The 17328-nt window shown below is 38.4% G+C and overlaps 1 long non-coding RNA gene across 1 annotated transcript; it reads right to left on the bottom strand.

Annotated features, from left to right (window-relative positions):
• Positions 1-214: 214 nt before the first annotated feature.
• LOC140178887 (uncharacterized) lies at positions 215-2026 on the bottom strand. Its single transcript, XR_011871871.1, has 3 exons — positions 1965-2026; positions 1748-1876; positions 215-267 (listed from the first exon to the last, which is right to left on the bottom strand). It is a non-coding gene; the product is annotated as an uncharacterized lncRNA (long non-coding RNA).
• Between the last annotated feature and the right edge of the window lie 15302 nt (positions 2027-17328).

Here is a 17328-nt window from a genome sequence, read left to right as displayed (position 1 = left end):
CAAGCTCCTAACTCAGCCTGCGAAGTCAAGACTGGCCGGAGAATATTTACACATATATACATACATATCCAAAACCCAAAAGTACATACACACAATCCTGCCTCTCCATAAACCTCTAAGAGGATCAAAAAGGACAGGTTATGCGGAGAGAAAGCTAAGTACATATATATATACATCACTGTACAGCAAAACTATACAACAACACTATCCAGTAATCCCTCCGCTTTAAGAGTCCAGACGACTAACGAGATGGCTCCCGGCCTGCATCTGAAAATCAACAACATAGTATGGAATGAGAACCGAAGGTTCTCAGTATGGTAAAGGTGCCACACACATAATATATAAGGTCCTGAGAATGCCAGAGGCAATCCTAGAACGCCGACACTCAGATTGTAGAGCTTAAAGTATTAAACAGAAGCCATAAAAGGTGGTTTCCTAAAAATATTTAATCCTAACTTAACTTAACCTTAAATCTAAGTCCTATACTACCATTCCTCCATACCTCCAATTCCATCATGCATTTTCACAGACAAATAAACAGATAAAGGCAAACACAAGAAGGTTACAACTACTGCAGGTAACAAATACACATTTAGCATGGCAAATAGGTAACAAATAGGCACACCCAATTAGAGCACAAGCAAGTAATTCAAGTAATATGCATATGATGCATGCCTGTCCTATGGCTGATGAGGCTCATCTGTCGGTTATCCAGCCAACCCGACAAGTCTGAATTGTCCTTAGACTGTCCCCCGACGTGCATCCCCAAGAGTCTATGCATAGATTTTTCTCAAATAATCAATATTGCTCAATGGGGGTAACATTTCCGGGAATTTATATAGTGCCCGGTCACACTTACGTCGTAGGGTCAACAGAGTATCGAGTTTTCAACCTGGTACACGTGGTGGCAAGCCACGGCACTTAATCCAGGGAATCTCGTATCTCAGATTATTCAAATTCATAAGCCATATAAATAATTCAATTATAATTCATCAACATCCACATCATTCTCAATTGCATCTCATTCATCATCATACATTAAACATATTCAATCCTTATCCTTCATTATATCACCTCCCATTCCATCCATCAATAGTTTCAATTCAAAACATAATTCATTCTTTTCTAAGAATCAAACTTCAAACTTAAAACATATTCACTTTCTTAATAACTCAAAATCAAACCATATAACCTTTAAATCTAAATCTCTTTTAAATAATCATCTAAATAAAATCTCTAATTTTTTATAAAATTTCGGCAGCATCTCCTCTAAAACTCGGACTTTGCCACCCTTTTCGGGTCCAAACCTGCTTTCTTTTCAATTCAACATACCCTTCCTCATCATCATAACAGTCACCACAATAAATCTACCTCAGATAAACAATTATACTCATACAAAATTCAAATCTAACAACCCAAAATTCAACTAAGAATCATAGTTTATAAATCCTAGGCTTTTAACACAAAATACCTCATTATCACAACAACCTCCACAATAGTTATACCTCAAATCAATAATTCACCAAATCATTAGTTAATCAACAAGCACCAAACTAACCATGTTCATCAACAATAACATTCAACATCCAAAATTAATAACTAATTATCCAATAAACTTCAACCAATTATATTCATCGACAAATTACTAAATATTAAATATACACCTGCATTCCAACTTATCCTATGGTCATCTAGCCTAAGTTTTCACAGAACTTTATATATTAAATGCAAGAAACCTAAACCATACCTTAGCCGATTCCCAAGTATTATTCCAAGACAATTTTCCTAAAAGAACATAGCCCTCAAAACCTCAACTAATCCGCTTCCTCCAAGTTCCAGTATTCACAATTTCAAGCTCCAATTATTTATTCACAACCTAATACACATTCATAACACATATACATCCAATTTAATACTCAAAGCTCAAATTCAATGAAAATAAAATAGAATTATCGTATCCTCACCTTACCCAAGCTTCACATAAGCAAGAGTGAACGTTTCTCTCAAGCTAATTGGATCCTAAAACATCAAAAATCAAAAAAATTTAACAAACTCGAAAATTGGGGAAATGAAAGGCTGAAGTGAAATAGCAAGTTACCTATGAAATTGTTCCGGTAGAAATATAGAGCTCAACGCGGTGAACGCGTGGCCGCAAACGGTGCGGCGATTGGAGCTCAAACGGGAAAGTTACGGGAAATGGAATTCACCGTAAACGAATCTCTCTTCTTCTCTTCCCTGGGAGGAGCGTCGTTGAGGGAAATGAAGAGAAAAAAGAGCCCGTGGCTCTTTTTAATTGTTGGACTAATTGGGCCCACAGCCCGGTTTGGGCCCGGTTCAATCGGTTCGGCCCGTTCGGTCCAATCTTGGACCGATTTCTTTGAAATTGGTGTCAAAATTCTCGTTTCGATGAGCTCTATCCTAATTTGATATAATATTCGTGTTTCTAATATTCCTTATTAAAAATTAATTTATTGACTAATTATCTACTAATTTAACCGGGGTTTACAACAACTGTATGTCCAATTTTGCCACAGAGTTGGCATTGAGGTCTGCTACCTTGCCACCAAGGGGAACGACAGCCTCCACCTCTATATTGTCCTCTGCCTCTGGATCCTCGAAAGCCCCCTCTGCCATTGTGGTTGTTGTAGCCTCTTCTTTGAGAATTTTCTTGAACTTCTTCATTGCTTTGGGCAATATTTACTTGCATTGCTCCCAGTTCTGTCTTTCTGAATCTTTCAATTAACTCTTCTTGGGTTAATAGTTGTGTTTCAAGCTCGCTTTCAGTGGTGTGATCTATTCTTACTGTTGCAACAGTGACAAATGTGTTGTATTCTTCACCAAGCCCTGCCAAAGCTACTTCAATGTATTCTTCTCGTGAGAATGGAGCTCCTAGTGCTTTCAGTGAGTCTGCTACCTAGTTTATCTTTGCCATATACTCTGTTACTGTTGAGCCATGCTTTTTGAGTGATCTCAACTGAGTTTTCAGTTGCTTGATTCTTGTTTTCACTCTTGCTGTAAAGTACTCTTCTAATGTGAACCAGATCTGATATGCATATTCGCATTCGATTACTCGGTTTACAAAGCTCGGTTCCATGGATGCAATTAACCAACCAACCAGCCATTGATCGTAAACTTCCCAGTCTTTATATTCTTGATTTTCAATTCCGTTTGCTCGATTGAACTCTGAGCTGAATCTTGTTGGAATTTTCGAAGGATTGAGATGATTTTGCAATTTGTTGATCTTGATGCACGCAAGAACTTACTTTTTCCACGCCTTGTGATTGTTTTCGTTCAGTTTGATTGCAGCAAAGGTAGCAAATGCATTCTGATTCGGTGCACTTGCAGAAGCATTGGTGGTGAACTGAGGAGTTTGCTCCATGGATCAGTAAGCTCTGATACCATGTGAGGTATCAAGCTTTGAAGCAAAGAGCAGAGAGTAAAGAAGTGCAGAGAGAAAGTATTAGAGAAGAACGAAGAGTTTGAGTTGTATGAACGAAAATGAATTAGCCTCAATTGATTGTACAGGTGCTACAGGTATATATATATATGCAGTTGGTGATGTAACTGATTTTGGTTATCTGAAAGCTAACTAACTGTTCTGGAGTCTTCTAGAAGGTTCTTATTGTAACTGATTTCTAACTGCATGCTAATTGCAGCTTGCTCGCTATTACTGCTAACAGAGAGATAAGTTTATTAGAACCAAAATATATTACGTCAACATATTTAATACCAAAATACGATCTGTTATAAAATAATATAATAATGATAATGAATTAATGATTATTCGAATTGATTCTCTATTACACATCCATTTAAAAAAAAAAAAAAGAGGCCTGCTACACATACAAGTCTTTTTGTCTTACAAGTCTTACAAGTTGGCACAAGCCCAACAAAAAACATGCATTACACTCCCACATTCAAGAGTAAATAAACGCACGTTATTCAACCACTTCCTGTTTCCAAAGCGCGCTACTCACCATACATTATAAACGACTCTTCTTCTTCTTCCTCCATGAAAATGAGTTTCTTGCCAAATTTGAAGATAATGGAACTTCAGGAATACACCCAAACGATTACAGAAATACACTCAAACGATTACAGAAATACACCCAAAGGATTACAGAAATACACCCAAACGGTTACAGGAATTTACCCAAACGATTATAGAAATACACCCAAAGGATTACAGAAATACACCCAAAAGATTACAAAACTACACCCAAAGGATTTAAGAAATACACTCAAAATTCGTTGAAGTACACCTTATGCATAATTCAGAACTCTTTCTCTTTCTCCTCCTCATCTTCTGCTGCTTCTTTTTTTTCAAAAATGATTTCAGAGCTTGATGTCAAAAAACAATAGAAATCAAGAATAATGAAGAAAGAAAACAGAGAGAAAAGCACGTAAATGAAGAAGGAGAAAGAGAAGGCAAGAAACAAAAGAAAAGAAGAAGAAGAAGAGGAAGAGGAAGAAGAACGTACAGCAAGAAGAAGAAGAAGGTGCAGTAAAAACGTGCAATAACGGTTGAAGAAGGAGAAAGAGAAGGCAAAAAACGAAAGAAAAGAAGAAGAAGAGGAAGAGGAAGAAGAACGTGCAGGAAGAAGAAGAAGGAGGTGCACTTGTAAAGACTTGTATAAAAAAATGCTTGTATGTGGAAGCTATAATAGGACTATGCATCAAGGTCTAACCAATCAAAGATGGATGGAGCCACGAGGATCTGATCACCCCTTTAGGCAACAACATCATCCTAGATATCATGAACAAAGACCATTCTACAATGCATACCCAACTGATAGATTCGGTGGACCGCCTTGTAGCTACCAACAAGCCCCACCCTATGCTCAGAGACCATTCCTTCAACACAGCCCCAATCCACCATACTCATAAGCTTCTTTTCACTATTCACCACCATATGATCCTTATCCACCTCAACACCAATCCAATTACTCCCAAGAACCACCACTCCCTTATACACCATGTCCATATCCATCAAGCCCAGAATCACAGGTTCACCTCGAAGAATCAGTAAAACAATTTAATGCAACCCTTCATCAACTGGAGCAAGCAATAAATCAATTATCTTCCAGACGTTTAGCCCCTCAACAGACTCCCATGGCTTTATGTGGAGAATCCAATGAAGAACGCAGCACAAAGAAGACGCTAGAAGCTCCAGTGGACAGCATAGAGCATAACTTCGTACTGGAACAATTAAAGGAAGTTGTCATGGTAGAAGAAGAAGAGTTGATTGAAGATTTAGGAGATGCCGAACCGTCACCTGAATCCAGAGTTGTGGAGAATTCCGTCAAGGATGTTACAACGGACGTTAAAGAGGATGTTGCACAACTTCCAATGCAGATATCTTATGAAGAACTGGACGGAGTAATTCAAGACGCATGTTTCCTTGATGATGATAGTCACCAGTCAAGTCCCCCTAGTGATGAACTTGCACCCGCAAGTGAATTCTTTGAGACAGAAGAATCTTCCCCAAGTGAATACGAAGATGATGCAGAGGTCGACTTTTCTCAACCGCCTAATTATGACTCGAGTGATGAGAAAGATATGGAAGACTTTGACCAGGACATGGCTGGAATAGAAAAGATTTACAAAGAAGTGGAAGGATTCACTGAAGACCACAAGGGAGTAGAGCTTGCAGAACCACTGGAAACACTGATCCCAAGGCCACTACCACTCAACACAAACTTCAAGTGGGTAAAATCCTTGACTTTCATCTTCAATTTCCCACTTGAATATGGTTTGCTTGAAACAGATGGCCAGCTTAGAGCTCTTTGCGGCTTTAAGAGAAAAAGAGAAATGACTCGCACTCAGCGCTGGTATGCAAGATTCAATGAGGTTTCGCACTTCAATTTGAGGTGCAGGAATTGGTGTCAAGCTCAATTTAAAGGATCTCGGAAGCTGTTTGGTCACTGCAGTGAGAATTCGGATTACTCATCACCCGGCTGGAATAATGTAGATCAAGACAAAGACGGGTGTAGAAGAAAAGTTTGGGATCCTGGAGTCTATTGTGACATTCAACACTCTGGGAGCCTGCAAGCCTGTTTGAACTCACACAAGGGCTGTACGTATCTTGTTTGGGACCCCGGAGGATGCTGGCATTCCAAACACTGGTGGAGATTTCTGGACGAATTCAAGCACAAGCCACCATAACAAGGAGCTCACCAAATGTCCAACTTAAGGACTTTAACTAAAGGTGCTAGGTGGGAGACAACCCACCATGGTATGATCGTCCCTTTTCAGTTTTAATTCTAGTATGTTTTGTTTGCTTTTGAATTTTTATTGAACCTGGAATCATGCATAGCATTCACATTAAGCATTGCACTCTGCATACTGCATAATCATAAAAAAAAAGAGGGAAAACACGCACGCGACGCGGCAGCGTCGCTGATGCGTCAGCGTTACTAGTGTGTTGTGAAGAAAAGCATTGAACAGAGAGTCACGCGAGAGCGTGGCTGGAGGCGCGCCTTTAGCATCATTTGACCCCACGCGACCGCGTCATGTGGGAACGTTGGCCTCCCACGCGACCGCGTCACCCACACGGCCGCGTGCCATGAAAATCGACGTGAAAAGGGTGCATAGCTGAAAGTTATGCTGGAGTGGTGCTGGACTAGTGTTGAAAGCACAACCTTACCACGCGGACACATGGCTCACGCATCCGCGTCATTCCCTTCTAAAGCCCACTCACTCGATCGCATGCCCCACGCGATTGCGTCACCCCAAATTTGGCAAATAAAATAATTCGAACAGAGAGTTGTGCAGGCGCGAGGCTGCACTCGCGCCAGAAGCATAACATGTGTCACGCGACCACGTGACGGACGCGACCGCATCGATTAACTTAAAGCGCAAGTCACGCGACCGCGTGTCCCACGCGTCCGCGTCGCTTGCGCCGCACAGTGTATCCTAATTTGCCAAATATCTTATCTTTTCTTCCCCAATCCTAATTTTTCCCTCCCTCCTTTCTTACTCACTTCTTTCCCTTCTCATTCTTCTTATCTTTCATTTTATTTATTTGCATATTTCATTCATTGCATTCTCATTTAGTGCATATTTTTCTTTTCTTTTCATTTCTAAATTTATTATTTTTTCTTTGGTGTTGATTTTCTTATTTAACTGTTGCATCTTTTCTGGTATAATTTTTAGTGACTTGTTTTACAATGTTGGGTGATGCTATTTTTCTGTCAATGTCAATCTTTTATGATACCTGTATTCCTTTTGCATTGGCATGAACTTACATTGTCTTTCATTACCCACTCTCTTTCCCATTGTTGTACATTTTGTCCCACTGGCATGCCATGGCTTCTATTGTTTTCTCACGTACATGTTGAAGCTTCCATGTAAATGAGACCCTTATCATTTGGCATAAACCCAACCATACTTCATTTATTTTCTTATTTTTATTTCTGGGTTACTTTTCTTCCCTATTTTCTTTCAGGATGGCCACCCGGAAGGGAAGCAGAAGACGATTACATGGGGAGAGAAGACAAGTCCATCTGCACAATCTTTGGAGAAAAGCATCAGTTGGAACAACCCGTCCACCTGCACATCTTAGCATGCACCGAGGACGGTGCAATCTTTAAGTGTGGGGAGGTCGATATCGATCTCCATGGGTTAGTTATTTCCTATTTCAACACTAATGTTTTATTTTATTTGAGAGTTCATTGTTGCATTTGCATATTTGTTTGATTTTTGCATATTTTACCACTTGGTTAAAGTAATAATTTCTTTTGCAAGAAACTTTTTATAGCATTTCACTAATTTGAATAAAATTTTTTGTTACACTTGTTTGAAGTTGTATTTGGAACATGGTTTTTGAGTCAAAGAACACACAACCTGTGAGATTTTGAGCTTATTTATATGGTTACATTATTTAACCACAAATTTTTATTCTTGTGTGTTTCCTTCTCTATAATTGCAATCTCTGCTTTGTTCCATTCTATATGTCCATTATTTAGTGTATTTACATGCTTGCATATGATTGAGGCCATTATTTGTTATTAGCTCACTTATCCTAAATAAGCCTACCTTTTACATCACCCTTGTTAGCCACTTTGAACTTTTTAACCCCCATCTATTTCATAACCACATTACTAGCCTTAAGCAGAAAAACAAAATAAAAATTCCAAGTTGAATCCTTGGTTAGCTTAAGATAGATATTGTGTATAATTTAAGTGTGGGGAAACTGTGGGAACATGGGTTAATAAGGGAATGTATCATGTTTCTAATTTATTTGAATATTGGGAATTTGGGAACCTACTCATGAAAAAAACCAAAATAGAAAAAATAATGGAAAATTCATGTGCATTGATAAGTTATGTTTGCTTTTATGATTCAAAAAAAAAATTATGAATAAGGGGATAAAATTACCCCAATAATAAGTTTAGTAGAGAAATCAATGCACATGGAAGTAAAATCAAAATAAAATTGGTACATGAGTATGTGATAAAAAGTGGGAAAATTATGGGAAGCTAAGTATAATTTTAAAATTTTTATAGAGTATGTATATGTTAGGTGAGATCTTAGACTACTCAAGGATTCACTTTACTAGCTCACTTAGCCTTATATATACCATTACCTTTACCTCAGCCCCATTACAACCCTGAAAAGACCTCATGATGTTTGCATTTGTATACTAAATATTTGTTGATTGATTAGATGAAGAACAAAGTTTTAGAAAGCATGACTAGAGAATAGTAGAGTGATTACCCTATACACTAGAGAGATTAGAGTGATATACACTACCAGTGAGGGTTCAGTGCTTAATTCTATGTTCCCTGCTTTCATGAGCTATCTTCTTACAAGTTTACTTGTCTTTATTTTATATGATTTGAATTAGTGAAATATGATTTATGTTTGTCTTGGAGAACTTATTTATTTTTAACCAAGTAGGTAGAAACATTTTTGCATGTAGTTGCATTCATATAGATAGGCTACATTTCATACATCCTACCATTCCTCTTCATCTTTATAGTTTCTCTTGAGCTTAGCATGAGGACATGCTATTGTTTAAGTGTGGGGAGGTTGATAAACCACTATTTTATGGTTTATCTTGTACTTAATTGAGTGGATTTTATCAACTCTTTACCCACTTATTCATATTAATTGCATGGTTTTACTTTTCCTTCCTTATTATGTGATGTATGTGAAAAACATGTTTCCTATGCTTTAAAATTAATTAATTTAATTACCCTTTATTATCATTCGATGCCATGATTTGTGTGTTGAATAGTTTCAGATCTTCTAAGGCAGGAATGACTTAAAGGATGGGAAGGAAACATATAAAAATGGAAGGAAAGCACAAAACGGAGTTTTTGAAGAAACTGGCAGCGACGCGACCGCATGGACGACGCGGCCGCATGCTAAGCGCGAAGAAGCAGCGACGTGGCCACATGACTGACGCGACCGCGCACCTAAAGAAGAACACCTATGACGCGGCCACATGAGTGACGCGACCGCGCGACAAGGAAAACTCTAATTGACGCGACCGCGTGACCCACGCGGACGCCTGACAGAGGCCACGCACCAGAAATTGCAGAAAACACTCATAGCAAATTCTGAAGCCCTTTTTGGCCCAAATCCAAGTCTAGAAGGCATAGACCAGAGGTTATGAAGTGCGAGAATGCATCCATTAAAAGGGAGTCTCCAATTTTAGTCACTTTCCATGATTTAGGTTTAGTTGGACAGAGGTTCTCTCCTCTCTCTTTAGGATTAAGATTTTTAGAAATTAGGGATTTATCTCATCTTCATATCAGGTTCAATATTCCTTTATTTTGACTTCTCTTATTTTTAATCATATATGTTGCCAATTTGGCTTAATGACATTCATACTATGATTTTCTTAATTAATATTATTTGAGGTATTTCAGACTTATGATTGTTTTCTCTAATTTATGTTATTGATGCTTGTGCTCTATCCAAATTATTTTCGTTCGAGTAGATTTTATTCCCTTTTGGCTTTGGTTGATTAATTGGTAACTCTTGAGTTATCAAACTCATTGTTGACTGAAAATTGGAATTCTTCAAGAATTAATTCGAGATCCAATAACTCTAACTTTTCCCAAGGAAAGACTGGGACCTGAGGATTCGAATTAATTCATCCACTTAACTTACCTTCATAGTTAAAGGTTAACAAAGTGGAATTAAAATTCAATTCTCATCACAATTGATAAGGATAACTAGGATAGGACTTCCAATCTCTCATATCTTGCCAAGAGTTTATTTTATAGTTATTTATTTATTTTAATTGTCATTTGAATTACTTGTCATACTTCTTCCTTATTTCCAAAACCCCCAATTTTACCTTTTTCACAGCCAATAATAAGAACATACCTCCGTGCAATTTCTTGAGAAGACGACCAGAGGTTTAAATACTTCGGTTATCAATTTATTTAGGGGTTTGTTACTTGTGACAACCAAAACGTTTGTACGAAGAGATTTCTGTTGGTTTAGAATCTATACTTACAACGCGACTTTATAAAATTCTTTACTAGCAAAAATCCTAACGTCAAAATGGCGCCGTTGCCGGGGAATTGCAAACGTGTGCCTTATTATTGGTTATTGTAAATATTTTAAAAAAAATATTTTTCTTTTACTTGTTTATTTGTTTTCTCTCTTCCCTCTTATTTCTGATAGCTATTATGAATTCTCATCCCTCTCGCTTTGAGTTTGGTTCTAATTTTGTTGCAAGGAATGGAAGCTATAACAGGACTATGCATCAAGGTCTAAGCAATCAAAGATGGATGGAGCCACGAGGATCTGATCATCCCTTTAGGCAACAACATTATCTTAGATATCATGAACAAAGACCATTCTACAATGCATACCCAACTGATAGATTCGGTGGACCGCCTTGTAGCTACCAACAAGCCCCACCCTATGCTCAGAGACCATCCCTTCAACACAGCCCCAATCCACCATACTCACAAGCTTCTTTTCACCATTCACCACCATATGATCCTTATCCACCTCAACACCAATCCAATTACTCCCAAGAACCACCACTCCCTTATACACCATGTCCATATCCATCAAGCCCAGAATCACAGGTTCACCTCGAAGAATCAGTAAAACAATTTAATGCAACCCTTCATCAACTGGAGCAAGCAATAAATCAATTATCTTCCAGATGTTCAGCCCCTCAACAGACTCCCGTGGCTTTATGTGGAGAATCCAATGAAGAACGCAGCACAAAGAAGATGCTAGAAGCTCCAATGAATAGCGTAGAGCATAACTTCGTATTGGAACAATTAGAGGAAGTTTTCATGGTAGAAGAAGAAGAGTTGGTTGAAGATTTAGGAGATGTCGAACCGCCACCTGAATCCAGAGTTGTGGAGAATTCCGTCAAGGATGTTACAACTGACGCTAAAGAGGATGTTGCACAACCTCCAATGCAGATATCTTATGAAGAACTGGACGGAGTAATTCAAGACGCATGTTTCCTTGATGATGATAGTCACCAGTCAAGTCCCCCTAGTGATGAACTTGCACCCGCAAGTGAATTCTTTGAGACAGAAGAATTTTCCCCAAGTAAATACGAAGATGATGCAGAGGTCGACTTTTCTCAACCTCCTAATTATGACTCGAGTGATGAGAAAGATATGGAAGACTTTGACCAAGACATGGCTGGAATGGAAAAGATTTGCAAAGAAGTAGAAGGATTCACTGAAGACCACAAGGGAGTAGAGCTTGCAGAACCACTGGAAACACTGATCCCAAGGCTACTACCACTCAACACAAACTTCAAGTGGGTAAAATCCTTGACTTTCATCTTCAATTTCCCACTTGAACATGGTTTTCTTGAAACAGATGGCCAGCTTAGAGCTCTTTGCGGCTTTAAGAGAAAAAAGGAAATTACTCGCACTCAGCGCTGGTATGCAAGATTCAATGAGGTTTCGCACTTCAATTTGAGGTGCAGGAATTGGTGTCAAGCTCAATTTAAAGGATCTCGGAAGCTGTTTGGTCACTGCAGTGAGAATTCAGATTACTCATCACCCGACTGGAACAATGTAGAAGAAAAGTTTGGGATCCTGGAGTCTATTCTGACATTCAACACTCCGGGAGCCTGCAAGCCTGTTTGAACTCACACAAGGGCTGTATGTATCTTGTTTGGGACCCCGGAGGATGCTGGCATTCCAAACACTGGTGGAGATTTCTGGACGAATTCAAGCACAAGCCACCATAACAAGGAGCTCACCAAATGTCCAACTTAAGGACTTTAACTAAAAGTGCTAGGTGGGAGACAACCCACCATGGTCTGATCGTCCCTTTTCAGTTTTAATTCTAGTATGTTTTGTTTGCTTTTGAATTTTTATTGAACCTAGAATCATGCATAGCATTCACATTAAGCATTGCACTCTGCATACTGCATAATCATAAAAAAAAGAGAGAAAACACGCACGCGACGCGGCAGCGTCGTTGACGCGTCCGCGTCACTAGTGCGTTGGGAAGAAAAGCATTGAACAGAGAGTCACGCGAGAGCGTGGCTGGAGGCGCGCCTTTAGCATCATTTGACCCCACGTGACCGCGTCACTCACGCGACCGCGTCATGTGGGAACGTTGGCCTCCCACGCGACCGCGTCACCCACGTGGCCGCGTGCCATGAAAATCGACGTGAAAAGGGTGCAAAGCCAAAAGTTATGCTGGAGTGGTGCTGGACCGGTGCTGAAAGCACAACCTTACCACGCGGACGCATGGCTCACGCGTCCGAGTCATTCCCTTCTAAAGCCCACTCACGCAATCGCATGTCCCACGCGATCGCGTCACCCCAAATTTGGCAAATAAAATAATTCGAACAGAGAGTTGTGCAGTCGCGAGGCTACACTCGCGCCAGAAGCATAACATGTGTCACGCGACCGCGTGACGGACACGACCGCGTCGATTAACTTAAAGCGCAAGTCACGCGACCGCGTGCCCCACGCGTCTGCGTCGCTTGCGCCGCACAGCTTATCCTAATTTGCCAAATATCTTATCTTTTCTTCCCCAATCCTAATTTTTCCCTCCCTCCTTTCTTACTCACTTCTTTCCCTTATCATTCTTCTTATCTTTCATTTTATTTATTTGCATATTTCATTCATTGCATTCTCATTTAGTGCATTTTTTTTTCTTTTCTAAATTTATTATTTTTCCTTTGGTGTTGATTTTCTTATTTGACTGTTGCATCTTTTCTGGTATAATTTTTAGTGACTTGTTTTACAATGTTGGGTGATGCTATTTTTCTGTCAATGTCAATCTTTTATGATACCTGTATTCCTTTTGCATTGGCATGAACTTACATTGTCTTTCATTACCCACTCTCTTCCCCATTGTTGTACATTTTGTCCCACTGGCATGCCATGGCTTCTATTGTTTTCTCACGTACATGTTGAAGCTTCCATGTAAATGAGACCCTTATCATTTGGCATTAACCCAACCATACTTCATTTATTTTCTTATCTTTATTTCTGGGTTACTTTTCTTCCCTATTTTCTTTCAGGATGGCCACCCAGAAGGGAAGCGGAAGACGTTTACCTGGGGAGAGAAGACAAGTCCATCTGCACAATCTTTGGAGAAAAGCATCAGTTGGAACAACCCGTCCACCTGCACATCTTAGCATGCACCGAGGACAGTGCAATCTTTAAGTGTGGGGAGGTCGATACCGATCTCCATGGGTTAGTTATTTCCTATTTCAACACCAATGTTTTATTTTATTTGATAGTTCATTGTTGCATTTGCATATTTGTTTGATTTTTGCATATTTTACCACTTGGTTAAAGTAATAATTTCTTTTGTAAGAAACTTTTTATAGCATTTCACTAATTTGAATAAATTTTTTTGTTACACTTGTTTGAAGTTGTATTTGGAACATGGTTTTTGAGCCAAAAAACACACAACCTGTGAGATTTTGAGCTTATTTATATGGTTACATTATTTAACCATAGATTTTTATTCTTGTGTGTTTCCTTCTCTATAATTGCAATCTCTGCTTTGTTCCATTCTATATGTCCATTATTTAGTGTATTTACATGCTTGCATATGATTGAGGCCATTATTTGTTATTAGCTCACTTATCCCAAATAAGCCTACCTTTTACATCACCCTTGTTAGCCACTTTGAACTTTTTAACCCCCTTCTATTTCATAACCACATTACTAGCCTTAAGCAGAAAAATAAAATAAAAATCCCAAGTTGAATCCTTAGTTAGCTTAAGATAGATATTGTGTATAATTTAAGTGTGGGGAAACTGTGGGAACATGGGTTAATAAGGGAATGTATCATGTATCATGTTTCTAATTTATTTGAATATTGAGAATTTGGGAACCTACTCATGAAAAAAACCAAAATGGAAAAAATAATGGAAAATTCATGTGCATTGATAAGTTATGTTTGCTTTTATGATTTAAAAAAAAATTATGAATAAGGGGACAAAATTACCCCAATAATAAGTTTAGTAGAGAAATCAATGCACATGGAAGTAAAATCAAAATAAAATTGGTACATGAGTATGTGATAAAAAGTGGGAAAATTATGGGAAGCTAAGTATAATTTTAAAATTTTTATAGAGTATGTATATGTTAGGTGAGATCTTAGACTACTCAAGGATTCACTTTACTAGCTCACTTAGTCTTATATATACCCTTACCTTTACCTCAGCCCCATTACAACCCTGAAAAGACCTCATGATGTTTGCATTGGTATGCTAAATATTTGTTGATTGATTAGATGAAGAACAAAGTTTTAGAAAGCATGACTAGAGAAGAGTAGAGTGATTACCCTATACACTAGAGAGATTAGAGTGATATACACTACTAGTGAGGGTTCAGTGCTTAATTCTATGTTCCCTGCTTTCATGAGCTATCTTCTTACAAGTTTACTTGTCTTTATTTTATATGATTTGAATTAGTGAAATATGATTTATGTTTGTCTTGGAGAACTTATTTATTTTTAACCAAGTAGGTAGAAACATTTTTGCATGTAGTTGCATTCATATAGATAGGTTGCATTTCATACATCCTACCATTCCTCTTCATCTTTATAGTTTCTCTTGAGCTTAGCATGAGGACATGCTATTGTTTAAGTGTGGGGAGGTTGATAAACCACTATTTTATAGTTTATCTTGTGCTTAATTGAGTGGATTTTATCAACTCTTTACCCACTTATTCATATTAATTGCATGGTTTTACTTTTCCTTCCTTATTATGTGATGTATGTGAAAAACATGTTTCCTATGCTTTAAAATTAATTAATTTAATTACCCTTTATTATCATTCGATGCCGTGATTTGTGTGTTGAGTAGTTTCAGATCTTCTAAGGCAGAAATGACTTAAAGGATGGGAAGGAAACATATAAAAATAGAAGGAAAGCACAAAACGGAGTTTTTGAAGAAACTGGCAGCGACGCGGCCGCATGGACGACGCGGCCGCATGCTAAGCGCAAAGAAGCAGCGACGCGGCCACATGACTTACGCGACCGCGCACCTAAAGAAGAACACCTATGACGCGGCCGCATGAGTGACGCGACCGCGAGACAAGGAAAACTCCAATTGACGGGACCGCATAACCCACGCGGACGCGTTACAGAGGCCACGCACCAGAAATTGCAGAAAACGCTCATAGCAAATTCTGAAGCCCTTTTTGGCCCAAATCCAAGTCCAGAAGGCATATACCAGAGGTTATGAAGTGGGGGAATGCATCCATTAAAAGGGAGTCTCCAATTTTAGTCACTTTCCATGATTTAGGTTTAGTTGGACAGAGGTTCTCTCCTCTCTCTTTAGGATTAAGATTTTTAGAAATTAGGGATTTATCTCATCTTCATATCAGGTTCAATATTCCTTTATTTTGACTTCTCTTATTTTTAATCATATATGTTGCCAATTTGGCTTAATGACATTCATGCTATGATTTTCTTAATTAATATTATTTGAGGTATTTCAGACTTATGATTGTTTTCTCTAATTTATGTTATTGATGCTTGTGCTCTATCCAAATTATTTTCGTTCGAGTAGATTTTATTCCCTTTTGGCTTTGGTTGATTAATTGGTAACTCTTGAGTTATCAAACTCATTGTTGACTGAAAATTGGAATTCTTCAAGAATTAATTCGAGATCCAATAACTCTAACTTTTCCCAAGGAAAGACTGGGACCTGAGGATTCGAATTAATTCATCCACTTAACTTACCTTCATAGTTAAAGGTTAACAAAGTGGAATTAAAATTCAATTCTCATCACAATTGATAAGGATAACTGGGATAGGACTTCCAATCTCTCATATCTTGCCAAGAGTTTATTTTATAGTTATTTATTTATTTTAATTGTCATTTGAATTACTTGTCATACTTCTTCCTTATTTCCAAAACCTCCCAATTTTACCTTTTTCATAGCCAATAATAAGAACATACCTCCCTGCAATTCCTTGAGAAGATGACCCGAGGTTTAAATACTTCGGTTATCAATTTATTTAGGGGTTTGTTACTTGTGACAACCAAAACGTTTGTACGAAGGGATTTCTGTTGGTTTAGAATCTATACTTACAACGCGACTTTATAAAATTCTTTTCTAGCAAAAATCCTAACGTCAATTCCTCAACCTTAGTTGCTGTAGGTTTATTGCCTACAGATGTGGGTTGAGAAGCCTTTTTAGAGGGGTTGCTATCAGCACTTGTATGTGTCTAATCTCCCACTGGCGTTTAAATGCCAGGGGTGGAAGCTGGAGTAGCGTTAGACGCTAACTCCTTATCTGTTTCTAGTGTCTGAGCGCCAGAACTGAGCTTTCTTTGGGCATTCAACGCCAGTTCCTTGCTTGTTTCTGGCATTGAACGCCAGGACTGAGCATGGTTTGGGCGTTCAACGCCAGCTTTCCACCCATTTTCTGGCGTTTGAGCGCCAGAATTATTCCTCTCTAGGTTCTTATTGTCCTCAGATGGATTTTGGGTGGTTTGCTCATTTCTTGGCTTCATGCTACCTTGAAGTGAGGTATTTAATGTTTTTCCACTTCTTAATTGAACTACTTGGCATTCTTCTGTTATTTGTTTTGATAACTGCTGTTCTGTTTGCTTCAACTGTACTTTCATATTCATATTAGCCATTCTTGTTTCTTGTAGTATCTCCTTGAATTCGGCTAACTGTTTTGTTAGAAACTCTAATTGCTGATTGAATTCTGTAACTTGTTCTACAGGACTGAGTTCAGCAGTTACTATTTTAGCCTCTTCTTTCTTGGAAGATTCACTGCTTAGGTACAGGTGCTGATTCCTGGCAACTATATCAATGAGCTCTTGAGCTTCTTCAATTGTCTTTCTCATATGAATAGATCCACCAGCTGAGTGGTCTAGAGAAATCTGAGCTCT

Source organism: Arachis hypogaea, chromosome 14 (genome assembly GCF_003086295.3).
Source record: "Arachis hypogaea cultivar Tifrunner chromosome 14, arahy.Tifrunner.gnm2.J5K5, whole genome shotgun sequence".
Taxonomy (NCBI): domain Eukaryota; kingdom Viridiplantae; phylum Streptophyta; class Magnoliopsida; order Fabales; family Fabaceae; genus Arachis; species Arachis hypogaea.
The sequence above is the reverse complement of the archived record's forward strand: the minus strand, read 5'-3'. Positions and strand labels throughout refer to the sequence as shown.